This window comes from Aythya ferina (genome assembly GCF_964211825.1).
Source record: "Aythya ferina genome assembly, chromosome: 1".
Taxonomy (NCBI): Eukaryota; Metazoa; Chordata; class Aves; order Anseriformes; family Anatidae; genus Aythya; species Aythya ferina.
The window spans coordinates 106,898,894-106,926,754 of NC_140296.1; the positions used below are offsets into that span (position 1 = coordinate 106,898,894).

The following is a 27,861-nucleotide window of genomic DNA, read 5'->3' on the forward strand; positions in this document are numbered from 1 at the left end:
GTTTTTATGGGCTAAGATAAAAGGTTCTTATCTAGTGCCATCTTACATAGTGCTGTCTATAACAGCCTCATGAACTCACCAATGCATCATTTGCAAAAGGGCATTAGGCTGATCCCCCAAAAAGAGATGTATCAGTCTCTAAAAGTCCCTGCCATGTAAGTGGCATCACTTACTGGTTAGCCATTTAGAGCAGAATCCTACCTGGAAAAACAATTATTTTCCTATAGTCATTGAAATCAAGGGCCTTCCACAAGATGCTACAAAAAGTTGTGAGTTCTCCCATGACACTGCTAGTAAACAATAATATGGAAATAATTGCATTGAAAGTTATATCTTTATTAAGTTTTCATTATCTTGCCTGTTAAGTTATCTTCCCTTTAAAACTTAAAAACTTCGTGATAGTTTTACTTTTGAAAGCATTAAGACCAAAAAATATATATGTGTACATGCATATCAAAAAAATTTAACCTGGAAACAGTGTCCAGAAAGACTTTCAAATGTGCTTAGATGATGAAACCCCTAATATGCAATAAGATGTAAAGGCTAACCTCCTCAATACCTTATCAAAATGTTTTGTATTTAATAAGTACCTTTTCTTCCTTGAAATCAACCTTCGTGATTCCTTTTCTCTCTCAGTTCCTGATTTAAAATATGATAGTTGAGTTTCACTGTGATTTTTGAGGTACACTAAAATGTTCTGCAGTAATTATGAAGGGCCAGAGTTAAGTAAACCTACAGAATTTTAATGAGTTTGTGGTGGTAATTATTTTTAATTGCTTTCAATCTCATTAGAGTACCAGGTGGCCGCTATGTAACCTCACCATGGATGTTGATTGTCTATATGGCCAAGTATTTCTCTGCAGAGACTAATGAACAGGCTGTCCAAAGCCTCAGTAGTGTTCTACTAACAGCAACTTGTTAGTTCCTTTGAACAAGAGGAGTCTGATTCTGGCTTTACTCACACTACGTAACTGCAAATATATCACTGCATATGAAAAATTGATATGAGATATACTCTTTCAGCATACCTTTTTAAACAAAAATATATGAGCACATAAAGATGTGAATATATTATGCTTCATTTTCTACTATAAACTGTTTAAAGGCTTTTACATTTACGTATCACTTTAGAAACAGTAAGAATTGTGTCAGTTCCTGATTCACACAGGAAGATAAAATAGGAATGGGTCCCCTACACTTTCTTCTCTTCTGCTAGACTTTTGTCCTAAAACAAACTAAAAAGAGTTTATTTCTTATGTGATTGAGAGATATAATTTTAAAAGGACAGTTAAAAGCAATAATAAAGTTTTACCTTATGCATTTACTGAATGGTAGAGGAGTTCGCATATGGTTCTTTCCTGAGCAATATCAAGAAAAAGAAAGAAAAAGTGAAAGCAAAAAGGAAAACAGAGAGGGGAAAAAGAAAAACAGTAACAACTAGCTTTGGATTAACAAGGAAATATGACGCTGAAGTTAATTCCATAGCTATGCAAAAAGGTATGGTTCTGCAGGGATCAATAGTTTTTAACACATGAAGATTAGAGACTTGATAATAAAAACAAATACTACAGAAAAAAAAAAATCTAATCAGTCAAAAACCCTTCTTTTTACTACTGGAATAGAATCTTTGTTACACCCTGCTAAGCATGTAACTGTTGTTCTAAGACTGCTAAGAGTTCTAGATTCAGGATGCTTGAAATCAAGATGATCTTTATTTAAATTAGATGGTATCACTGAAAAAAAAAAAAAAAAAAAAATGTATGCTAAGTACAACCTTACAGTATATAACTACTTGTGATGAACTACATGTAAAGTTCTGACATCTCTTCCAATATTCTGTAACAGAATGAAACTCTAGAATATAAAATCTGCAATACAATATCATTAGGTTCTCTTCTTTCAGTTGTTGACTTCTTTATACTCTTTTTTTTTTTTTTTTTAATAAATTCAACAGAATATTGATCAATTTATTCAATGCGTCTTTTTTTTTCCTTAGCTAGATCTTTTACTTTCTTCACAGATGTTTATTTCACATACCTCAATTGCAGAGTCATAACAATTACGCATTTTACCTGTATTATATTAATAATAAACAAATATTCTCTGTTCGTTATCAACTGAGCTGTATAGACACTGCTTCTTTTAATTAAAATACTTTCTTCCTTGGCACAGTGGATAGCCCAAAGTAACAATGTCTCTAAAATCATATAGTTCCCACAACAGATATCATTTATTAAAAATAAATAAATCGATTTTATCTTGACCTAGAGGATTTTCTTAGGCTCTAAACCGGTTATCTAAAACTGGATTCTTTAGTCAAAAATGCCTCCAGCCTCAGAGCGTCTACACTATGACATGACCAAATAGCCAATGATGTTTAAAAAAAATTATACGCTAAGCTTCTGGAAATCAAGTTGTAGCAAGCTGGTTCTGTTACCAGTATTTAAAAAATAAATAAATAAAAATAAATAAATAACACTTTTTGTTTTGTTATGTTTTGTTTTATATCGACTGAAACTGTATACTTGTTTTTGATACTGAAGAAACCTTTTGGTTTTTGTATATGGAGTTACTGTATACTGTTTTAGTTGTATATAGTTTTGTACACTGGAGTTAAACATGGATTAAAACAAGAAACTCAAAAATAGATGTTACCTAAAAAAATACAAAGAAATAATGCTGGCTGTCCCTATAGTAAGATTAGTGTAGGTGACATTATGTAGCTGTCTTCACAGCTTAGGAAGACAGCCTGCATACTTAGGCTTATTGTCACAACCTACTTATCATATCAATATAATTCATCAAAACTATTAATTCACAGACACAGATAGGGATAACTCCAAACTCAGACAAATGTTAAAACATCCTTAAAGCCAGTCAAACAATCAATCAATTAATTTAGCTTAAAATGCTCACACATTAAATAATATTGATGTGCATTAAGAGACTTAAAGTCTGCAATTGAATATTCTATCAAAGAGGTTTGGAAAATGTAGTGAAGCTTCCACGTAAAAGGCCATAGGTGCATTTGCATTAATCATGGAAGGTTTCATAGTTCAAGCACTGTTCTTTCCTTTGCAAGCACATACTTTTTCTGTTACTACCTTACAATTGTGTCAAGACTTTCTGTATCAGCACAGCTTGAACTCATCAGTGACTAAGCTTGTTATGGATAATCTTATTTATTCTACCACCTCTCTGCAAGATAATCATATTATGTTTTTCTCAAGGGCTTATCACCTTGAATCCACCCAGGACCTGAAACATGCACAGAGAGAGCAAGAGAGAGAAAGATATATAGATGTGTGAAAAACTTAGCTGAAGTTCTTACTTCTTTATGCTCAGAATGATTTAATCAAGACTCAAAATAATTACCACATATATTAAATCTTTCAGAAGAATAGATTTAATTGGCAGGAAAATTAAATAAAAATGTTATGAATGACACTTTTGATAAGGAATGAACATTTACATTTTCTATTAAAAAGTATAGAATAGAGTATATTGTATCAAAAACCTCTTATCTGTAATGAGTTAAAGATAATCCCAAAGAGTATAGATATGATTTCTGTAAGAAGACCAAGACCATATTTGCCTTTCAATAAGGTGCAGTATGAAAGGAATATTTTCCTCCAAGGTTTTAATAAGCATATATAAAAATGCAATTCATTTGCTGAATTACTGAAAACTAGATATTAAAAGGAACTTTAAAAAATAAAAAATAATAAATCTGGACAATGCACAGATATTTGAAGAGACAGAATTACCTATTATTCCATCATTTGGACTTTTAACCTTGATTGGATTAAATGCTATTAAGTACTGCACATAAGAAAATCCTCCACTGCCAAAGAAATCTATTAACATACTCCTATTTATAGGATCTAATATTATGTACAAAAATATATCATAATTGTTATGAATTAACTGATTTTCTTCAAATGCATACCATATGAAAGTGTCAGAATATGTCTCTTCATATACTCAGGCAATATTTGCTTTACAAACTCAGTCCAAATTAATTTTTGCCCAGGAAAACCATAGAATCCATTAGGGCTTCTCTCTGAAGACAGACTGTGACCCTCTGAGTTACTTGATCCAATATTATGACTAAATCAGTGAAATTAAGCAATGGTTCTAACTCTTCATCGTGTTTACAGATTGTCATCTCACTTGGATCTATTAAGACCACCTAAAATACATTAGCTTAGCTATACACAGTTCAACACAAAACTATCATGTCCACTTTTTGTACATTGCCTGTCAGCTGAAGTTCTCTGAAGTGGGGGACTCAGTTCTGTCTTCAGATGCACTCATGCATCAGTAAAAAATTGGTGTCCCTATAAGTAGAAGATAATCCTTAAAGTTTGAAGCTTTTTATTTGGCTGTAGTCTTGTGTAACCCACATGGGATATAGTTTTTATTATTGTCAAATAATTCTTCATTCCCATGTATGTAACTGGTCCTTAAATATGCACAAATGTTAGCACACCCTGTGCAGTGTGGAAGGTGATTAAGTATGAAGTGCTGTTTTGAATTTCAAGTGGCTCCTTCTGCATGAAGTATAACATGCTGTGCAAACTAAAAAGATTTGAATGTTTGATTTGGTCTTCATTTCTTCTCTCCACAGAGAGTTTTTGCTGTTGGGAAAAGGCAGCATTCACATGTCTTAAATCAGAAACAAAATCAGGTTACAGAATTTTTCAAAAGACATTTTGTGCTTTATATGTAACCCTTTTAAATGTTTATTTTCATAGTATTCTCTTGTGACATAACTGTTGATATATGGCAGAAGAAAATGTGCAATACTGAAATGAGATTCTTGGGATTTACTTTCTTTTTCTAAACATTTGCCAGGAAAAGAAAAAAAAGTATCTAAAAATTCATTAAATTCATATATAAATGAAGGTGTGGAATACTTGTACAGTTGAGCTAATATGAACAGGACCTGAAAAACTGGATGTTAGAGTTAAGGAGTCAAAAATTGTGAGATACCAGCGTAACTTTAATTCACCCTCCTTGTGCGTGTGCATTATTAGGCTTTGATTTCATATCTTCATTTTGTATTTTCCACTGAATCACCATTCATTTTGCAGCTTCTGGGGAGGGGTTATAACAACCTTATAAGCATTTCATGGAGCATGACTTAAGAAACAAATAAGCTTCCTAATTCATTCATGGTATCTGATCATCTCACCTTACTTATCTTTTTTTTTTTTTTTTCTTTATTTGGTGGATCTCTGCCCCTTCTTAGCCCAGTAATAGGAGAGATGATCCACCATCAAAACTTTATAATTACAATTGGATACTTAACATCTTATTGGTGGAAAAAAAAGTCACTGACCCTAATCCCTATGGCTCTTCTCTCCGGGTGCAGAAATTGGTTATCCCACATCTAGGTTACTGAGCTTTTAAAATAAGGCTGGTAACATTTATAGTACACTCTAAGAAAAGGTAAATTTAGCATTTTTGAGAAGAAGGATCTTGACTTTTCAACCCAAAAGAAAGATTTCCTATCTGGAGTTCTCTACTGAGAAATGAAAATGTTGGTAAAAAGAGCTAACCTGCCTCTCCACCTTATTCCCCTGTCACAGTATCTCACTACTTTTCCTTTAGGAACTGGAAAGTCTGAAGTGACTAAAAGGATTGTTAAAGAATCATTTATAGATCCCTCAATATACTCCACAGTGTACTTACCTTCTCTTTTTCTCTATTGAGAGCTCTTTGTTCCAGACTTCACCTTCATTCTCCCCTCTACTCTGCTCTTGTGAGACCCAACCTGGAGTACTGAGTTCAGCTCTGGGACATGAGAAAGACATAAATCTTTTAAAATGGGTCAGGAGGATGGCCACAAAGATGATCAGGGAGCTGGAGCACTTCTGTGAAGACAGGCTGAGGCTGAGAAAGTTGATCAGTCTAGAGAGCAAAAGACCTTATACTGACCTTTCAGTACTTAAAGGGGGCCTACGGGAAAAATGGGGAGAGACTCTTTACCAGGGAGTGTAGCAATAGGACAAGGGGTAATGGTTTTAAACTAAAACAAGGTAGTCTTAGATTAGATATTAGGAAGAAATTATTCGTGGTGAGGGTGGTGAGGCATTGGAACAGGTTGTCCAGAGAAGCTGTGGATGCTCCATCCCACAACCCAGTCTAGTGAGAGGTGTCCCTGCCCATGGCAGCGGTGTTGGAACAAGATGATTGATCGTTAAGGGTCCTTTTCAACCCAAACCATTCTATAGTTCTATGATTACATGATCTTTGGGGTCCCTTCCAACCCAAATCATTCTATGTTTCCATGATTTTATGATTTATACCTAGAAGTAAGAAACCCAGAAATAATTTCCATAAATAAAGGATACGTTACTATTTTTACCTGGTAACAGTTGTAAATCCTGTGGTACTCTCCATCATGCATCAAACATTATTGTGACTGCCTGCTGGTCTGAGACTGCTTGGTGCTGTAAAGACAAAAATTCACTAGGCTTTGACCTAAATTACCAGCACTGTTTCCTTTACTTGGGTCCAATCTGATTAATATGATTTAAACAGACCAATTAAAACCAAGCAGTCTTCAGTCTTTTCAGGTTCTTCACCATCATTTATGTATATTTCCCCCTATAACTAGTATATACAGTACTTATGCAGCTTCTTTCAACTACTGATCTGCTGAGTTTCCGTGAGGAGAAATCTTCAGCAAGTAAAAAAAAAAAAAAAAATAGTAACGTACTATATTACAAACAATATGACTTTGTACTGAAGTGTGGATTGTTTATTTTGAATCCAGCATTCTCTCAGCTCTCGTTTATTCAGAAGTCATTTCCCATTTTTTTCCATACTGTAATCTATAGTAACACCAATTTCATACATGTATGCTATTATTCAGTATACTTTGCTCACATGTTGATACATAATGCTGAAAAGAATTTAGCAGGATGAATATAATTAAAAATAAAATGATCTACTCTCATTTGCAACACTTCAACTAAAACGGAAACATATAAAATATATACATCTAAGTAAATTTTTACTCAATTTGGTGGTGTAAAGTGCAGAATGGTAACTTTTACACAGATTTTAATGTATGATATTATAGTAATTCAGATGTTTTACTTGAATATAACACTTATGTATCAAAAAGGCCAGATCTTCTGCCAATGTGAATATTAAGTATCACACCACAAGCATATGATTCATCAGAACTAATAGTCTATGCTTAAGAATTTAGATGTTTCTTTATTGAAATTCAGAATACACTATTTTTCTTGCTTCCAGAAATACATTTAATTCACATATGCACATGGCTTAGAAATCTTCTCTGCAAATATATATATACATATCAGTGTTTACAGGTACCAGTTAGGGAAATATCACTATGTCAAACTTCTATTTTTGGTACCCATTATTGGAAGTACCCATGGCAATCACAGGAAATAACTACAGTTGCTGTGCAAGAATACACTGAAGAAAGATCAGCTAGAAGCCTCAAATATTGCTGTAGTCTCCTACAGAAAGGAGAGCCTCCTGGCTCCTTTATGTAAATACTGTAACATAAAAAAAAAAAAAAAAAAAGCAATATGGGTCATAGTTTAGTCTAGAAAAGCTGTGAATTTATAATGGATTCTGTCTAATTGAGGGAAAATTCTTTTTCACTTCTCTCCTCCCTTCAGACACCTTTGCATATCAGCTCTAACGCATAGCTCAAAGAACCCTGTAAGGTTACATACCTAGGTTTCAACACTATCAATCATCCTGTGTACTCTTGCAAATTCTGTGTCACCAGAATAGCCTCTACATAAATAAATCAAATGAAGTCCCCAGGCTGCTCTTAAGGTGGACCTTCCTCTGGGGCTGCTCACATGTACTGGTGGGATCTGCATGATTGTTGCAGTTAAAACTGCAGGCTCTTACAGAAGGAATCGTGTCTGTCCTTTGCATCCTATACACAATTTAATACACTGTCAATGCTTGATACATAATTAATAGCAACGTTAACAAATTAAATAGCTTGACTCTTTAGTTTCAGTATGCTAAATAGGATGCTTTAATTGGTCATCTTGGATGGACGAGGAGCAAGCAATGCTTCTACTCTGTATGTTTGCCCTTTCTGTCAAGACTGCCAACAGATTTTCTCATCTTCAAAACTGGGACTGCTTAGGCAATAAAAGCATTTTAGACTAATCTGGTCAATCCATAATTAAGCATTCAGCATGAAATATTCTTGTACTAGCAGACAAATGAAATCATCATCATCCTTTTCATATTTTCAGTCTTAAATGCAGTACTCTTTTTCTCAACAATGAAATTTTTGCTTGGTAAACAACCACATTGATTCCATGTACCTAGAAACAATTTATTCAAGGCATTGTTTACAAATATTACATCATTTTCTAAGAAAGACAAAATCAAGTCCCACCAAAAAAAAAAAAAAAAAAAAAAAAAAAATCCAAGACAAGTGACCATGTTTTAAGGTAAGAAATGTTAATTACTTCCAATATTTCTTAAATTTCCACTCAACAGTAGACTGAAATTTCCACCCAGCACCTAGGTTTTTATAGATGTGCCTACAAGTATCAAAGCACAACAGGATATACTTTATATATCTTTATATAAAGAATCATCCCTCAAGAGTGATATGGCCTACCAATCCAGCAATCCAGCGACAGATGTGGAAGAAACCTGAGTGATTCTTTGGCTGTGATCCTTGCTGCCTTGAGATAAGATTTCACTATCTCTTCCCTCTGGTTCCACTACTTCTTGTCTACTTACGTTACATAATATTGGCTTAAAACTGTCTGTTACTGGTCATCTCTATTGCATCTGACAGAATTGCTCTACAAGCTCCACAGGGGTCCAAAAGAAACAGTGCATAAATAAACTATTTAAACCTAATAATAAAATATTATCTATATTATTTTAAAAATATTATAGTAAATCAAAGATCAGAGTCTGTCAGAATTTGATAATGGTCCCAAAATAAGTTCCTTTATAGTCAAATTAGGAAAGCATTTAGCATGCATTAGAGGGCTTACTATCAAGGATTACAGATTATTTTCTACTTTGATCCAGTAGTATTTTACTGCATCTGAGCTTTTTATTCTCTAGGTTTTAGCTCTCTGTGAATCTGTTGATAAGCTCTACTGGATGACTGTGCTAAGACAGACTCCAGGTGTTAGTGTGTAAATTGCTAGCCCACTCAGTGGTGCTTTTAAAGGCATATCAAAAGCAGAAGTTTTAAATATTTTGTCTGTGCTTTGTATTTAACCTGTTACATATTTTCCTTTCTATGGACTATCCCACACAGGCAGGTGAAAACACATCAAAAATATTTCTTTAGATTTTTTTTTCAATTATAATTTCATGTTTCACATAGAAAAGGTCCTCAGAGACATATTCTATTCTGCAGAAATTTTATTTTATTTTTTTTTGGAATCAAGTGCTCTGAACTACCTGGAGAGTTGTGGTGGGTTTTAGGCTTGATTAAAAACAAACAAACAAACAAACAAAAAAAAAAAATGACTGCACAATATAACTAGGACATAATCCAATAATCCATGAAGGCTGAGGGTAGCAGTCTATACTTACTTCTTTACATCATCAGAGAAATAAATCTTGAAGACTGAAGACAACCTGCAAACAAACAAGCTAATAAAAAAATGCCTAAGCCATATAGGTTTGCAATGTTTCAACAACTTTTTTTTTTTTTAAACAGACCCCAGCAAGTCACTGGGGTATAAAAATACAGCAATCAAATTCTCTTGCCATTACTGTGGTTCAGAGGTGGAAGCAAAATAAATGAAAACTAAAACTGATCATTTTCACAGCCCTTTTTTTACTGAGATCTTCAGTATAAACCTACATAATTCTGCTTACCAAACTGGACACAGACCAGTTCATAGTTACTTAAGATCAGTCATCTAAGTTTAAGGATTTTCTAAATATTTCTGTTATTTTTGGTGTATGGATATTTTTACATATGTAAGCAAGCCTTGCACTTGTGAACAGCAGACTAGTTTGTTCTGTAACTTACTATTTAAGATTACTTCTGCTAGGATGTAAACGTGATGTAAAAAGTCTTTCGTACACAGACCTAATGGCAAAAGTCCATGTATCATTTAGCATACTTCATTCACAGAGGTAGTGCATTTACTATATTAAGATAGCCTTTTAAGGGATTACCCAATTTAAAAAATTGAATGAAGGAAAAACAAATATCTGGCACTTCAATTAAATTGTAACAGAAAATGGTATGTTAACTGCTGATCCTCAGAGAAATCCAAAACCAGCGAGAGGAAAACATTACCACTCAATAAAAGTCTTGGCAACTTCCTACTGAAACACAATATGCACACATCAAACAATCACTAACTTATTGGATCATTAGGTAAAAGCTGGAGTCATTTGAAGAGAGTGCTGCCCTCTTTAAAGCTGAAATATTTCCTGGTGAAATAAATAAAGCAGACACAAATAATTCTGCATAATAGGAATTCTTAAGAATAGGAATAAGTTAGGAAGCAATCTGCTAAACTTTCTTGCTTTCAGGTTTATTTTAAAGTTAACTCTTCTTTTTTATTATGCTCAAAAAATTTTACTATCCAAACAATGTTACTTTTCTCTGCTTGCAAACCCAGAAACCAGATTTCCAAGGACATGAAATTCAAATCTTTCTCAATGTAAATGGAAGAATGCAAGTGGAAATTAAAGTATCATCTGAAAATGTTCTTGCAAATACTTTCCATTTCATAAATGTACAAATAATTGCAATATTTTTTTTCTTTTTTTTTTTTCTCCCTGCTCTTTAAGTGAGTAGTATTTTTTTACCTATAAATGGGAGTGAAAACACAATTGTGTCATACCATGTAACTACCCTAATGGCTTGAATTAAGAAAAAAAAAAAAAAAAAAAAAAAAAAAGCTAAAAGATGAACAGATGAGTAACCTTGTTGATTTAGTCATAACATGAGACAACATAAAGATGTGCTGACCACAGACACTTAGTGAACTTGTTTATACCTAACATTCACACACATAGAGACTTTTTTTTGGTTTCACCTCTGTTGGTAAAACAAGTCTGTGAACCTGTCTTTCACAATGAAATTTACACTGGTGGAACCACATTTCATGCTGTTCTGATCTAAACTAGGTTTTGGTCTAGAGCAATTTTCTGTGACTGCAAACACTTCACTTAATCACACCTTCAAATCAGCCAGATTTCCATTCCTCTAAGTTTGTAAGAAACAACCACTTTGACAGCCTAGCTATGCTTTTTAAATCATACAACTCAAGTGATTTGAAGTTCATGAGTGACACTGCTATGGCATATGGTAGGGCTGTACAAGGATGTTTCACAGAAATTTGGATATACCTAGAAATCATAACTTTCTCATTAAAACCAAACATTGGCTCTGTGATGGGTTCTCTATACTCCCACGCTTGACATAGTCTTGCTCAGAGTTATGAGCCACAGTAGGCCTTGATGGGACTGCTCCTTGCACATCAGAGTTCCAGAACATGGTAGGGAATCTGAGTTTGTCTAAGAGCCAACGACCTGAACTTATCGTAACTGAAGAAAAGCCTATCTGAGCTCTCCAGGGATCACAGCAAGCTGTAACCCTTGATCTCTGTGGTGGAGTAGCTTTTCCCCCAAGTCAGCTATGGTTCAAGATTGACTAATGTTACATCAGTCCTCCATTGTCAATGGACAATGGCCATAACAAGTGAGTACGAGCAGGCACTCCCTGATTGCACCTCCAAACCTGCAGCCTGGACAGTAGCCTGATCTGGGCAGTACCACAACTATACATTCTGGAAGGTATGAGAAGAGCAGAATTAGTGAAAAATACCAAAACTGCTTTATCTGAACAATAGCCAGGATGGTAAAGTACTAACAGTCTGTTGTCTCGCAGTCCTATGAATGATAGTCCTAAGCAACTAGTTGATTAGTAGCAACTAAGTAGTCCTAAGCCCCTTGAGCCTTCCAGGGACCACAGTGGACTGCAACCTCGATCTCCCCTTGAGCCAGGATGCCTCTCAGGGTACCCCCCCCCCGAGGGGAAGCGCATCTCAGGGCTGACTCCTTGAGGAACAAGGTTTTCTGTGGACAAAAGCTGAAAAGAGAGTAGAGTGAGTAATTCACCCTAAGGGGAATTTCGGAAGCATGTACCTGGATTAAGAACACCCCCCCCCCCCTCAGACTCTGCAAAAACCATACAATCTAACCATGTTCCTTGTTATTTATCATAAAAGTATAAAATAAATCCTAAATTGCCACTACGTTAAAGTTGTGTAAAAACAATTCCACAACATGCTCTTCTCAGGGTTTGCTACACCTATATACCATGCTATAACTCTGTATTATGCTGCAATTATTTAACTCCATGTAGAATAAAGGCAGCATCTCAAGAAATAGAAGAAATGGTCTATCTCTGTCCATCACCTCCTCTTTGGTCTGTAGCTTCTTTTGTTTTTCACTTTAGAATGCTTTGTTCCTGCATGTCTCAGTGGTTCTTCAGTGGTTTTCTTATTATATTCCTTAGTTTTCCTTACCTCTGTCCTGTATGTTTCTGTCTTACCTCTTTTCTCTCCTCACCAAGTACATGTAATCTGAATTTCATACACTCTAAAACATTTACTGCTGTTACTACTACTATTACTATCTATCTTCAGGAAGCCTTCTGAATTTACTTCATTGATGCCTTCCAGTCCCTTGTTCTTACTTCCATTCCCGTTTCACAACTTAGCATCATGTACATTGCACAACAATTTTGTTTCTGCCTCCAATTCCCTTTCCTGACTAATCCCTCAAGATCAGTTTCACATCCTTCCTCTTATGTCTCTTCTTGTGAGTATTTTTCCCCTCTCTTCTACCTCTTCCCTTTTCTCCTTGCTGGAGAGGTGAAGATAACCTCTACTCTGACCTAAGGAAGATAATCCCTGAAGATCCTCTCCAGGAAGACAGTCATATTACAGCAACTCAAGTAGTATCTCAATGAGGAGAAAAGTTCCATTTTCCGTTAGACTTAGAAATGTTTCTAATGTTTCTTCTAGACATCTACATTAAAACAAACAAACAAAAAAAAATCATGCTGAAAAACTGTAAGAACTAGATTAATCAAGGATCAGTAACTGAGAGTGCTTGATGAGGCAAAAAATTCCCTGGCTTTTACAACATACTGTATAGATCAGCTGGTTTAAGTAGTTGTAGCTCTATTGATAACTGGGGACCTAGCTACTCCTACCTCCTAACTGCCAGCTACTCCTACTCCTGCATTTGCAATGAAATAATTTTTTTTTTAGCCCACACAAGTCCTGTTTTAAGCCAAAGTCAAATAAAGGGCTTACTTTTAACAGCATTCTTTCATGCAGAGCCAGGAATACAGATATTTTAGCTGCAAGCAATTAATATTTTATATAGTTTTTCTTCTCAGAGAACAACTAAAACTGGGGCTCTTACATAGTTCTCATTTAACAGTTGTTTTCAATTTGTATTTGAGAAATTACTTACAGAAGAAAAAATATGAAGTGAAAATACTACCTTGCATATATTTATTTTATTTTAAAAGCAAAAGCTATTTGCTATTCATCCCACACTGGTAAACTCCTTGAAAGCTCTAAGACACAAGTGACACATAAGCTGTAACATTACAGCATTTAAAATTAACTACCTTTGCAGGACTTGCGCAGAGAGCAAGGAAGCGTGCAATATCTGAGTCTACAATTAACTTGACTATCACTGTGTGCATCTGTGAGTATAAATCTTTGCTTCTTTATGTGTTGTCTATTGCACCCTACTCACCAAAAACCAGACACATTAAAGTGACAGCATACTCTCAGTTTTCTTCCACGTAATGGTGAGGAAAATGTTTTCATCATCTCATCCTGTATAAAGAAATTGTTGGATATGAGGAAATATGACTGATTACTTGCACAAGAATGTTTCTGTGGGATAATTTACGGTGATTGTGTATGCTCAAGAGGAGGTGGGTTTCAGAAAATTGGAAAAAGGACTTAAACGAGTTTTCTTTCTGTACATCTGGATCCTGTGTTACAGCACGGTTGAAACCCAGGGGGCCTGACTGAGAGATGGCTAAACAACAATGTAATTTGGATGGAAATTTCTTCTTTTTTTTTTTTTTTTTGGCTTCTGTTGTTATATGGGTAGATGAATCAAAGAGACCACCTACTCAAAATAACTTGGGAAAAATTGGGGTTTGCATCTTCTGAATATGTTCTAAGAAAGAAAAAAGAAAAAAAAAGAAAAAGTATTTGATTGGATGCTTTCACCTCTTCATTGTGCAATATTCTCTTTGTCACAAACTCAGTTACACTGCACGGATGCTCTCTAGGTGTTTCAGTGTAAAGTCATGCACTTTTATTTAAAATGTGATAGAAGTTCTCAGTCTCCCAGAACCTTCTGTAGGGGCTTAGGGGTGGTGATGCTCAGCATCCGGTAGACCTACATATAAAAAAAAAAACTTCTCTGGAATGCTGTGATTGTGGGCCTCCAGCAAGGAGATCAATAGACACCAACATTGCAAGCTCTTTGCCTTGGGGAAAAAAAAATGAAAATCACATAAGCAGAATCAATGGCAATGTAATATGGATGGCATTTTATGTGACCAGGGACAGGGAGAAGAACAGTTATATTTATGAAAGTACATAGCCAGCTGGATTTTGTTTATTCCTCACACGATGTAACATCATTCCCATTTATACCATGCAATGCTGTGGTTTTGATTTTTTTTCCAGACAATCAAAAGAAAATTTATCTTCCTTATCAAACACTGACATGCCAAAATCTCTACAAATTTATGAGATATAAAACATGGATGTAAATTTGTAGTTTAGAAACATCTTCGATTCACGGTACTCTTTCTAGCTCCCCAGATGCAACATAAAGTTAGATGGATGTCTCTAAATCAAAATTGCATTTTTCTGACACTTCATTTCTTTGCCATGTTGTCTCCTCACGATATCTGCACTACAAAACTCTGCTTCTTTGCCTATTTATAGCACCATAGGACACACATCAATTTTACAGGTAACAAGACTAATATATATAGAGAAAAAAAAAATCTTATAAATTGCATTTGTGGGGAAGAAAACTGTGTTAAACACAACAGTCATTTAAAAAAAAAAAAATTGTTTTGCAATTTTTTCAGCTGAAGTGTAATATTTTGAAGTGTCAAATCAGGCTATGTTGGACATATTTATTGTGATGCTATATATGATATACACTGTATACTAACGCAGAGATGTGATAGTACATCTCTTTCACTTGAAAGGAAAACAGCCTGGTTACAACCTCAGATGCTGAAATACTTTAAATACTGTCTTGTGTTCTTTCACCACATTTTCCTTTTACCTTTTTGCACCTTATTTGTTCCCTCATTGCCAAAAAGGGGTGTCTTATAATTCTGACAACCACCTTCTTCCTCCAGATACCTTCTATGAATTTGGATCCTAACATCCTTCCTAATCGTGTATAGCACTGTGAGAGAATCAATCTCTCTATATACAAATATACATATGCTCTCTTTCTGCTGTTATATAAATTTGAGGCAAAGAATATCACTGTTCTCTACTTAGTAAATTTTGATAACAGACACAATATGTGTCTGTTATTGTAGTGTGATACAATAACACCAAACAATTCTTTTGAGATTTGCTCATTCAGAAAAGATGTCACCCCTCAAGAATATATTCCCTTTAGCCTTTATCATAAAGAAACATGTAAACTAGATCAAAAATTTGAACGTATCTTCATCACCTGTATGCTCATAATTTAAATGAGTCTAGACAGACAAATTGAAGTTAGAACATAAAACAAACTATCCTTCTTTTCAGAACATTTCAATTAGCCAAACTGTTTCATGTATTCTACTGGTAGTTCTATCAGGATTCCACAGAAATAAGCATGTTACAGAGAAGTCCCCGGACTAATAAAATGGAAAAACAAAAACAAACAGACAAAAAAACCCTTAACTTTCTTCAGCCAATCCCAGATGAGAAAACACAGATCTGTTCTCTTACGTTTCAACTAAACCTGACTTGCATCTTGAAGCACTTCATTATTCCTTTCAGAAGAAGCCGTATCTTTGATTCCATATTCAGTTTGACACCCATCCTTTCATCCGTTATTCCCCTAGGCTTGCCTGCTAAACCTCCACAGAAAGATTAAGAGAATATCTTCCCATTCTAGCAATGGCTAGCACAGTATTGGACATAATTCTCTGCCACTATTAAAGGAATATTAGGTTGGATTTAGGGGTCTAGTAAATTAATCTGTTTTGTGTTACTGTTTGTAAGACCTATGGTTTTTGTTGTTCCTACTTTGCTTCTTTAACAATATTGCTTTGCATGTGTGTATACCCATTTTTTTTAATTCCTCTAATATTGCTCCACTGGAAATGTGAGGTTGTTGTCAATAAAATTCTCAGTTAAATTAAGTACTTTCAAAAGCTGAGAATCTGGCTTTTTGATGTGAGGCTGTTGCTAGTCTGAAGCCTTAATAAGAGGTTATGCTAACACACAAAAAGTATGCCAGATCATTAATTTATAAAAGAGGAAAAATCATAAAGACTATTAAAAAATGTAAATTATATTCACACTCAAAGTCAGTTGTTCTCTGAGTTAATAATGAAATCCCAAATCTGAAGAGCCTTCTGATGTTATAATTACCCTTTAAATCTTTTTGTATAGCTGTTATATCCTGTGGAGGGGGAATCTGTTTATCTCAGTACAGATGCACAGCAAAATAACACATTTAAATAACACATAGGGCTCTTCATACTTGTCTAACTCTATTGACATTAAGGTCATTAAAGTCAGGTCATTCATCCTAGTGCTCATGGCCTGCACAAGACCCATGCATCACTTAAATCCTGCTTAAATTCTCTGAATGGGACTTTAAAAGGATTTATGAGGTGTGCAGCCTTTTAAGCCTTTTACTACACAAAAGGTGAATGTCACCGCTAATTTGCTCACCTCTGCAAATCCTTAAAGCAAAGTTACAGTAACTTCAGTTGCTGTTTTTCCTGAAACAGGTTGAGCAAAGGTTGATAGGACTCTCCTGCTATCTGAAGAACTGTGCTTGATCTTATTGCTGGGGTATGATATGAAACAATACCACAAACTTTTTAAAATTTGCTAAAAATTAGCACCTAAAAGAACCACTGGTATTTTTAAAGAGTGAAACAGAACATGAAAAGAAATAAGGAAGCCATTTGTGAGTACTTATTTTACTGCAACATCTTTCAGTTTGTGAATAAAAAGTCTTCCAAACATTTTTTGTTGTTATAACTAATTTTCCACAATAATATTGTACTACAATTTTGCATTGCTTAGTTAGAATTTTGGGGATACAGTAGCTTCTGTAGTCTTTCCCGTGGATCATCGTTTCACCTTTGCTCTTTGCTTCATGTTTGCAAAGCATGGGAGCTTTCAAACACATCTTATTCTACTTTTCATATTTTACACTGTTCTAAATTGTTTTGTTGTTGCCATTTGGTTTTGTATGATTCTGTTTTTTAAATACATCTTTCTCCTTGGATTCTGTACTAGTTATCTAGTATAAGACAAGAACAATTGATGGCCAGTCATTGAAAGAGTAAGAGAGAGACAGCCATTTTTGAATCTGCCTTGCCTAATTTAATTTGTCTGATTTCAAACATAACCTAACCTAACATAACATAACCTAACTTCTAAATGCAACTAATAGCAAAATTTAATACCTGTTTGGATCATGCAAATATAGGCTAATCTGGCAAGCTATGTATTTTTTATCCTTGGTGAAAATTGCAATCAACATTTCCTATTAGTAAATGACAGATATTTATATATATATATATATATGAAAGCTTTGAAAATTTAAAAAAGAATTCAATCACTTGAGCTTGGAATCAGATTATGACCTTTTATGCTGAGGAGCTGTTACTCACCTGACATAACTCTTTGGAGTAATTAGATTAACCTATTAATGCAATGCTTTATCAGTCAAACAAATCAGAATATTGGCATTTTCTAAATATGTGTTAGCTTTACATGTCTTGCATGTAAAATTCTCTACATAAAATAAACACATAATGGAAGAACAGTTTCCACAGTTCTTCAGTATTCACTGTCTTTTAAAAGAATGTGTGATGACTTTAATCACCAGTATCTATACATACTTAATAGCAAATCATCCTACATTTTTTTTTTTTTAAAAAAAAAAAAGAAAATGACACCTACACCAATAGAAAATTTCAGAGATTTTTCTTTGAAAATAGGTTATTTATCAATTGAGAGATTAAAAAGCTAATTTAATTCCTTCTTTTGTAATCTCTGCTACTGGGGCTCTGGACCATATCAAGAGGGATTCTGACAGCTTAGTATTAGAGGGAGAAGGAAGGAAAAAATGAACTATCAGCAGTGAATGATTGTATTTAAGGTTGACAATGACGAAATAGTAGAGGCCATGCTACAATTTCTGCTCCTTCATTTGTCTTTGTTGATAAAATGAACACTGTCAGAGGCTCAAGCTCACAGCAAATTTAACGTGACTCTGTTTATCCCTGCACTGAACAAGGTTTGCACATGATCAGATGATAAATGCACAAAATTCTGGGACATCCCTTCTTTCTGCTTAACAAAAGCAGGCAATTTTCCTAGCTTCTTCTTCCTTGAAGGAATAAAGATGGTGAAAAGCTAAACAAAATATTTAATGTAGCATGACATCCAAAATTAACACAAAAATACACTCTAAGCAGTCTTTGAATACCATTCTTCTAAAACAGTTTTCTGTCCTTGTTAGAAAAAAATACTTACCTCTAAGAAGTGAAACATGCCAGGCTATGCAAGAGGACACTTTCATAACTATAAGAAGGTATGAAAACTGAATTTTATTCATGAAATTTCTAATGATGGAAACAAGCATACTAAGATCCTTTTAATTGTTTCACTGAGGAGAATTTTCCACAATAAGCTGAATTCTTTCATGACATAAGACTATCCACATTTTTTAGTAAACTATCAGTACAAGTGTCCTGATTATAAGGTGTTGCCAAATTTGCTTGCAGAGATAATATGGCCTCAACTATATTTCATACAAAATAAAGGTTTGAATTTTACTGGTATTTAAAGTAGTGTAGCATGCTAAAACAAATTGTCTTTATGTCATGCTGTTGTTTATATCATGTCATGGGAAACTAAAGTAAATCAAAGAAGCAACTCAAACCCAAAGTCCACGTATTGTCTGCTAAAATTCATATTTTATTTTTTCCTTTTGAAAAAGAGCTGAAAGCAGTGACTTGTCAGGTAAGTTTCACTGTCTTTATTGATTTTAACTCTTATGCAAATCTCCAGCTGAGTGGTCATAGTCCAGGTATCATATGGCAACAATGGCATTATAGCTGATAAATTACAGAGATAATACTAGTCTAAAATTGAAAGAGTTGGTCTTAGAATAGGTTCTCGTCCTGCACTAACTAAAAATGTTATACTTCTGTAGATTAACAAAGTACTTGAATAGAAATGCTTTGCTTTATTTTCTGAGGAATGCTGGTAGAAGAATCTTAAACAGATGTAGTACCCCAAAATTGGAGTTCATGCACTGTCTGAATGCTTTCCTGCATCCACAAGCCTCATAACATAACTCTCTTAATATGTGCAGCAATTCCTACTTTTTAATAGGCTTTCTATTCTTCACACCTTGTATTTCAAAGCTCCCCCTTCAAAGTGCAGACTGAGAAAAGGTTGCTGAGAAAACTGAAAATGATAATTTGAGAGGGACTGAAACCTGAAACTTAGCAGCACTTTTTGAAACAACACAAAAGTTTGAATTCTGGACAGTCTCTTCATCACACAATTAGATTTTGCTGTATGCAAAACTGATTTTTCCAAAACTATTCCATGGAAAAAAAAAAAAAAAAAAAAAAAAAAGTCATAGCTAAAAGACAGATAACACATATATAAAAATACATACAGAATGCTACCCAATTTCATTAACAAAGTATGGAAGAACATCCACAAATACTGTACTTACCAGATTTCTCTGATATTCTGCAACCATTGCCTTTCATAGCTTTATGCTGATCAAATCATAACCTGAAGTCCAATGACCTAATATTCAGTAATGCAAAATTCACATTTCATACTTGCAATGTCATTTTTTCAAAGCATTTTTCAATGTTAAAACATGACAAGGTTGAATACATTTCAACAGTGATATGATTTGAAGCTGCAAAAACAAACTGTCTGAATTGACTAGAATTTTTACCAAATTTTTCCTACGGTGCAGCTCTTGGATTAGAATGTTTGAATGTCAAACTTTCAAAAAGACAAGCTGTCTGTAACTCTCTCTCTCTCTCAAAATAATTAAAAAAAAAAAAAAAAAAAAAAAAAAAAGAACCAAATCAGAGAATCAGTGCTTTCATGTTGTGAGAAATAAGTATTTCCTAATCCTTAAATAGAAAAAAAAAATAAAGTGCTAAATTATTAGTCTTATTGATTACAGCACCGTCCCTGAAATAATATTTTTCCTGATTTAACAAATATATTGCTTGTACTTCTCAGATACACAATTCTATCAGGAGATGTGTATCTGGAGAGAATAAAAAAGTGGACCCAGCCACTTTTTTTCAATAGCATTATACTTACTGGTCCTGCTAGTGTGAGCCTTCCTCCAGGGCCCACCATAGCTGGCCATGCCATGAGAGTCATTGTGGGTCATTGGTCCATGTTATTAAGTCAGGTTTACTCCAACATCCTTTTTCCTGTGAGCTGAAATTTATCAATGATGAAATTTTCCCTTATTCCTCGAGAACCAGCACCTATTTCATGTCTCATTTACCATTTACTTTCTTGTAAATACCACTATTTGTTAACACAATTGATCTTTCTCTTACAATTACAGTAGCAATAATACTCTGATTTTTACAGGTGCACCAGCAGATGGAGAAGACTGGAAGGATGTATATACACTTAAGCAGCTTTGCAAGAGAAAGCAAGAACTTGACATGTCAGCTAAAAGTTTACATCCTAAGATGAGACTTAAAGGGTCTTCAATGCCACACAACAGAACTTAAAAATAGTGTAGACAGTAAGGCAACATGCGCAGATGAAACTAACATGGGAACCTGTACATAACATTCCTATCCGAGCAGCTGCAGCTTGGCTTGCACACCGCACCCAGAGGTCTCGGCATGGCAGTAGCCTTGGCATGGTGGAGGCCATGCCTGGCCTCCTCCCTGCTGGGCCACCACATCCCAGGTGAGCAGTGCCCATGCCAGGAGGCGGCCTCCGCAGAGACCCTGTGATTGTTTCAGGAGAGCAGAAAGCTTTCACTCCTTCCTGTGTTCATTTCCTTAGGAAAATGTTTTTCCCAGGACAATCCTTTTTGTTAAAATACTAATTTTCAGATTCAAACACTGAAAAGAGCACTGAAGTAGTGCACCAGTGGTTGTAGAAGCAAGTTGAGGTGTGTGTTTCAGCAACACTGTACTCCCATTCATTTGTACAGGGGGCTTACAGTAGCTCAGAGGAAAAAGATGGGTAGTTCCTAATGGTCTTACTGCCTTCATGTGGTCTGGAAAAGGGTTTGCCATGCAGTACAATCACAGAACAAACTAGCATGGTTTGCCCCTTCAATTCCTGTTAGCTCACTTACTGCACTTGGGATTAAACACAGTAGCAGCCCCCAGAATACAGTCCTGCCAGAAATCTCCACAGGGCCAGGAAGTGCAGAGAACTGCAGCTGAACCGCTCTCCAGCTGCATTTCACTCAATAGCCACAGGCTGCAAATCCCTAGTGTAAAGGAACAGGTAAAACACCCCTTTAAAGCTTGTTTCTACATGTTTTTATATATATATTTATATATATACATACACACACACACACACACATATATGTATATTCTAAAGCATAAATATATATGTATAAACTTTAAAGTAGACAAAGCTGCTGTATTTGGACAATATTAATGGAAATAGTGTGTTCCATTTGCTACAGATACTGCCTTACCTATATGTTAATATTGTTTAAAGGACAGCACAGATAAATATTCAACATACTTAGAACTCTCCTGACAGGTTTAAACTCTACAATCTACGCATATAATTTCCATCATAATCAAAAGGGATATTTTTCAGGATAAACTGTCTCATTTTTGGTCCTGCAGACAATTTTTAACTAGGAATAGTGAAGTGTTTGAATTTGAAAAGCAAACACAAGATGCAATCTGTGTTAAACAACATCCTCTAACACAAATACAAACCAACTAGAACAAATAGCTTCAGGCAAACTAGCAGAGTAAACAACAGAAAGCAAAGAGAACAAGGAAAGACCAGAGAGAAGCTGGGTTGCACTTTCTTTGGAGGTAGAGGTCTTAGAGGGTTTCAGTGACTCCCAGCTCCATCTGTGTACAGGAAATCATTTTTTGCCACTGGCACGAGAATTAAAATTCTACTGTGGGACTGGGAGAGATGAAGTTCATAGGGCTTTATAACTTAACTTAACTTAGGGCTTAATTACTTTCTCTCCTGCCAAATAACACAGCATCAAAATACTTTAGTATCATAAAGTAGCCTCAGACAGTTTCTCAGTCAGTCTTCAGGATTTGATTTTGCAATTTAATCCACTAATACTAGCTTCTTTCCTGCTGATTTCACTTGAGCTCTGTGGATGAAAGAATCAGCTCTTATTGATCACTTTGCACAGCCAGGGCTTTCTTCTGTCCACCCTTCGTAGAATACTAAACCACTGGTAAAGTAATATAGCTCCTTTCACAGATATGTTTGTTTTTGTCTTTTGTTTATATGTGTCTATCTACTAGACTGCCTGTTAGTTAGATTTTTGTCTTGAGGCACTTAACCATCACTCAGTACTTCATTACTCTTATTTTTCTGGTTTTGTTTCATCTGAGATTAAAATCTTTTTCAAAAGGTGGGCTGCCAACTTGTAAACACATATGCTTAAAACACTATTGTGAGTTAAACTGGGTAATCCATGGTTTTCTATCTCTTTAAGAACACACAGTAAGAAACATTACTTTGATTTCCATTAAGCTTTAATGTAGAACCATTAGCTTTTTCAAAAAAAATGAAAATAAAAATCTAGAACACACAACTGAAAGAACTGCATAATATTTTAGTAGTAGTATTGTTATATTAGCATGTAATTTTGTGTCTTTGTGTGCTACTATAGTCAAGAAAGCTTAGTTTTAAAAGACATTCAGCATCTTTTAGAAACACAAGCAAACCAGTAACAAAAGGTCTCATTATTTTCTATCTTATCTATTTTACTTTCAGATGTAATGATTTTCAGAAGTCATTGGGGTTACTAGGGTCAATAGGCAGTGTAAGAGTCCATTAGGTGTAGAAGACAAGGGAGCTACAAAAAGCAGCTGCAATGAAAGACAGAAAGACAGAATTATCCATCAAACATTAGGATCATTATTAAGAGTAGAGTATGTTTTAAAAACCAAAGCATCTGGTACAAGGAGGAATATTCTCACATTCTGCATTGGCCAATTTGGACCTTCTTTTGTACCTTTTAGGGCTCTGGAGAAAAGCTCAGTGTATGAATAAGACTTATTTACAATCAAAATTCAGATTTGTACAAGCAGAAGTGGGCTATACCCACTACTTCATCTCACTATTTTCCCTGGACTTTGCAGTTTGGCTTTACAGCCAGCCTATGTGTCAGTGGCACATGGTATTCTTATATCTGCAAACACTTTCCTATAATTTGGCTCTGTTCTCTAAAACTAGACTTACAAATTGCATCCAATCTGCCCACTCCTTCTTCCTCACACTTCTCCCCTACTCTACCATGGAATCTCCAGGGGCTGCAGGACAATCTTTGCTCTGGCACCTGGAGCACCTACTTCCTCACCCTCCTCCTCCTCTCCCCTGGGCGTCCTCAGGGCCGCTCCTTGCACCGCTCCGCTCACCGCCCCCTGCCATGTGGCGTTTGCCCTCCCTTCCCCAGGCTGCCCCCGAGGCGAGGCACCACCATCTTGGCTGTGGGGCCTGGCTGTGCCCTGCAGTGGGGCTGTTGGGGCTGGCTGGGGCTGGCATGGGGCAGCCCCGGCATCACCTCATGCAGCAGCCCTGCATGCCTCTGCCACTGTTTGGGCACCTGCATGCAATACATTAGTTTTTAAGATTTTGATGTTATTTCTCAACTGAATGTGGTCTCGGTCACTTCAGATACGATAATTCAAAATTTTGCAAAACCACTTCTCTAGCAGGCTTTTCAGCCCAATGAACTGCATTGGTAGGATCAATTTTTGTAAGGGACCAGCTTTAGACATTTCCAAATACAGGTGTGTCCTGTTCTCCAGACACTGCGCTGTTGTGCCTCTGGTGGGCTAAGCCCAGCAGCCTAAATCACTGGAACGATAAAATGTTTTAACCATTTTCCTCCCTCAGTTGAGAGAGGACGGGGAGCTACAGGCTTTACAGTTTCTGTGATTTGATTGTCAGTACAGCCACAAGAACAAGTTAGGGCAGCAAAACCAAGTTACAGGAAACTGTAATGTGCACAAGGCAGGAGGTGGGAACAGAAAGAAGAGATGAACTGCTGCCCTTTAGAGGTAGCTGGGACCTCTCGAGTTGATTTTGCTGTGAATGCCAGCATCCTTTACAATTCACATCCACATTTACTAAAACTCTTCTTGCCTTCCCACAAGAGGATGGGAAACGATTTGACAGGTCATTGTTACCAGTTCCTCCACCTTCTTTACTTTTGCTCTCCCTGCTCTGGCTACTGCATATCCCCATCACCCACAAGAGCTTTCTGTGAGCTAATTTGACTTCCTAAAGTTTGTGAGGAATACCTGCAAATTAGACTCTTTTAATTCACTAATACTGAAGAAACAGATCAGATCATATAACGGTCAAGGGGAACCTCAGATATGGAAAAAAAAGTGAGGACAGGACTGTTACCAGGCACTGGGAGAGAGGCATAACGAGAAGTGAGAAACTCACCTATTCCAGGAACAAGGAGTCATTAGAGTACCCATGCTGTCCTGAGACTATGCTCCCTCATCATTCTCACTCCACCACTCCTTTGAGGTGGCAGCTGGGTTTTAAAAACACTTAATGCATCACCACTTTTGCAAACATACCATTGCATCATTCGGTATATTAAACAAAAATCTGTTTCCTCTGTATATCTATATTAAGTGACGTTTGGATCTTTCTTCATTCACTGAGTTATTATGAGCTGAAAGCTCAAGTTTTGCTTGGATCTACTTTAGGAACAAAGTTTCTATTCTTCACACTTCAAAAAGCACTCTTTTTACATTGATTTTGCAGTAGACTAGGTAGCATTCGTTCACAAAACCTGACTTTTCAGAGAGATCTGAAATCACAGAGCAAATTTACCTCACAGAATTTATCATCCATTTGTGAACACTGGTGATCTTGGAAACTTTGCCTGTGCAGATGTGTTGCATTTCTTGCTCGTGGACCTACCATTAGCACACCTACGTGAATATTATTCTACTATATGTTAGGAGACAATGTGCGTATAAAGACAGCAAAGAAACAAGATTTTCAGCTTAACAGATGTCCAAGCCAAATTACAAATCTCTTTCTTCTTCCTTTCTTTGACCATTTGTTATAATTTGAGATTAGATTAGAGCTGATTGCTGCTTTTCCACGCAATCCTCCTATGCCAAAATGACAATCAAGGATGGATGAATGCAAAGCATTCCTATTTTTCATGCGCTTTAAGTGTTAACAAGGCCAGATTTCTCTACATTAGGAATTAAAAATGAGAAGAAAGAAAGAGACTGTCATTTTTGAAAAATTATCAAAACTCAAGTCTGAGGCTGTCCATCCATTCTAAGAATCCATTACTAAGTACTAGATTAATTCTCAGTTGGAACTGAGAGAACCAATGCACACCAACCTCTCATCTGAAATTCAAGCTTAATTTTTATTTTTTGAAAATATTCACCCATTATTTGTAATTTCATTCACGGTAGTTTTGCAGTGATCCATATTTTCCAATAGCTCTGGGGCCTGAGCACTGAAATAACATCCAGTAAAGATTTTTCCTCTCCAGCTTTCAGGCCAGTTGGATGTAGGATGCACCTGGGCAAATTCCTATAAAATAATGTGCTCCCCAGAAGATTTACATAGATTGATAAGCTTCAGGTAAACTTTTGAACTAAATTTTAAATCTTTAGAGGATTATCTATAAGCTATTATTGATGGTTCCACTGACATTATTAATGCATTGCATTATATACAGTTAAATTATTTTGTGCTTTTATAATGGCAGAAAAAAACAATTTACTTAATTTTGTGGAAAGGTTGTAAAGAACTGAGCACTTTCTGACTATGGGGGTCATGCCCTAGGTTGTTTGTCAAACAGGAGCCAAACCATGTTGGTATAACCAGAGAGGTGAGACAAACAAAAAAGGATTCAGTGTCAGCCTTATTTTTAGGGGAACCTTTGCCAAGCGTTTAAGGTGATTTCAATCACAAGTTGCAGTACGTGAATCACAAGAGGAAGTAATACACCAAAATGCTTGGATATCAATTATGTCAAACACCTGAAAACATCTATGTTTGCACGATCCTCACCCATACTGGTACTTCATTAGGTCAACATATTACTGTGTTTTCAAGCTAAGCAACTTCATAGCTTCTATAAGGTAGATTTGACTCAGTTATCTTGGTTTCTGTTGCTGTTGTTGAAAAGATTCAGATCTGAAAACTGAATGCATGTCAGTCAAATGAGTAAAGGATGCAACATAGCCGGCTCAGTTCAGCTCCCAAAGCAGCAGGACTGCATTTGTTCAGCATTTTTCCTGTGACAGCTTGCAGCAGTGAAAGACAAGCAGCAAGTTAATGTTGTCCACTCACAGCAGCAAATAATTTCAACAACTTGAGCTCTAATTCAATGACAAACCATTTTGGAAAGCCCTTTTCCTTCCAGCAGTGCATGCACTGAAGTAGGACGAATATTTTTCTGACAGCCAAACTGCACAGCAAAAAAACACACTAATTTTTCCAGATTTACTAACAATATTTTTGCCTGTTACACCTGCACAAAGAATTAAAGGAAGGTGCTATTGTACTGTAAAATAACTAGAGGGTAGCATTGTATAGTCTAGTAGAAACAATTCTAACTAGAATGCTTCACATTTACTTACATAGCTGCTGAACTTCAAGGAAATCCATCGCAAGTCAATGATTTCCCAGATTTCCATGACAACCTAATGAAAACAAATGAGATATTCAGAAAATTATGCTTGGATGCATCAAAAGAATAGCACTAATTACAGTAGCAACACATTCTTGGAGGGAAATGTTGAACTGTATAAACAATCAGCATCCATTTGGTGTCTCATAAAATGCTATGTTATAAAGGGGAATTCAACAGTCAAGTCTGCAGATGTACATCTCTGACAAGTAATTTAAGTAAAGCTCATTGTGGTCTCTAAAACATTAAATGGATTCTCTTTGGGAACCTCTTAGGTTCCCAAATGTACTTACCTCCAGATGCAATATTCAGCTGGTATCTCCTGGGGAGAATGTGATTTGGGTAAAAACAGTTGATTTTAGCACAACTCTTTTTATTTTTACCATCTGATCTCTTTATCACTCTGAGGTTAGATATTCAAGTAGGAATGGGAGAAGGAATTGCAATAAACCAGACTATTTTCTGGGGGCAGCAATTCTATTTTGTCTAGTTTTTCAAGCTGTTAGACCTCTGATAAATTACAGAAGAACTAAAAGAGGGAGATATGTTTTTTTTAATACAGAGTGCACCAAGAAATTACACAATCTTACCAGATAATTTGTATTACAACTACTGTCTCATTATAAGTACTATTATACTTCATGAAAGGATCCTAGAATACATATC

General features: G+C 35.6%; 1 long non-coding RNA gene across 2 annotated transcripts in view; it reads right to left on the reverse strand.

Moving 5' to 3' along the window:
• Nucleotides 1-5,207: 5,207 nt before the first annotated feature.
• LOC311430351 overlaps nucleotides 5,208-27,861 on the reverse strand; it is a 129,652-nt gene continuing 106,998 nt past the window's right edge. Inside the window, exons 5-8 of one of the 2 annotated variants that reach the window (XR_014688720.1) lie at nucleotides 27,146-27,208; nucleotides 20,634-20,756; nucleotides 6,374-6,458; nucleotides 5,208-5,799 (exon numbers count right to left, since the gene is read on the reverse strand). This is a non-coding gene — a long non-coding RNA (uncharacterized lncRNA). The remainder of the gene's footprint in view (nucleotides 5,800-6,373; nucleotides 6,459-20,633; nucleotides 20,757-27,145; nucleotides 27,209-27,861) is intronic. The other variant, XR_014688721.1, reaches the window with a different exon arrangement.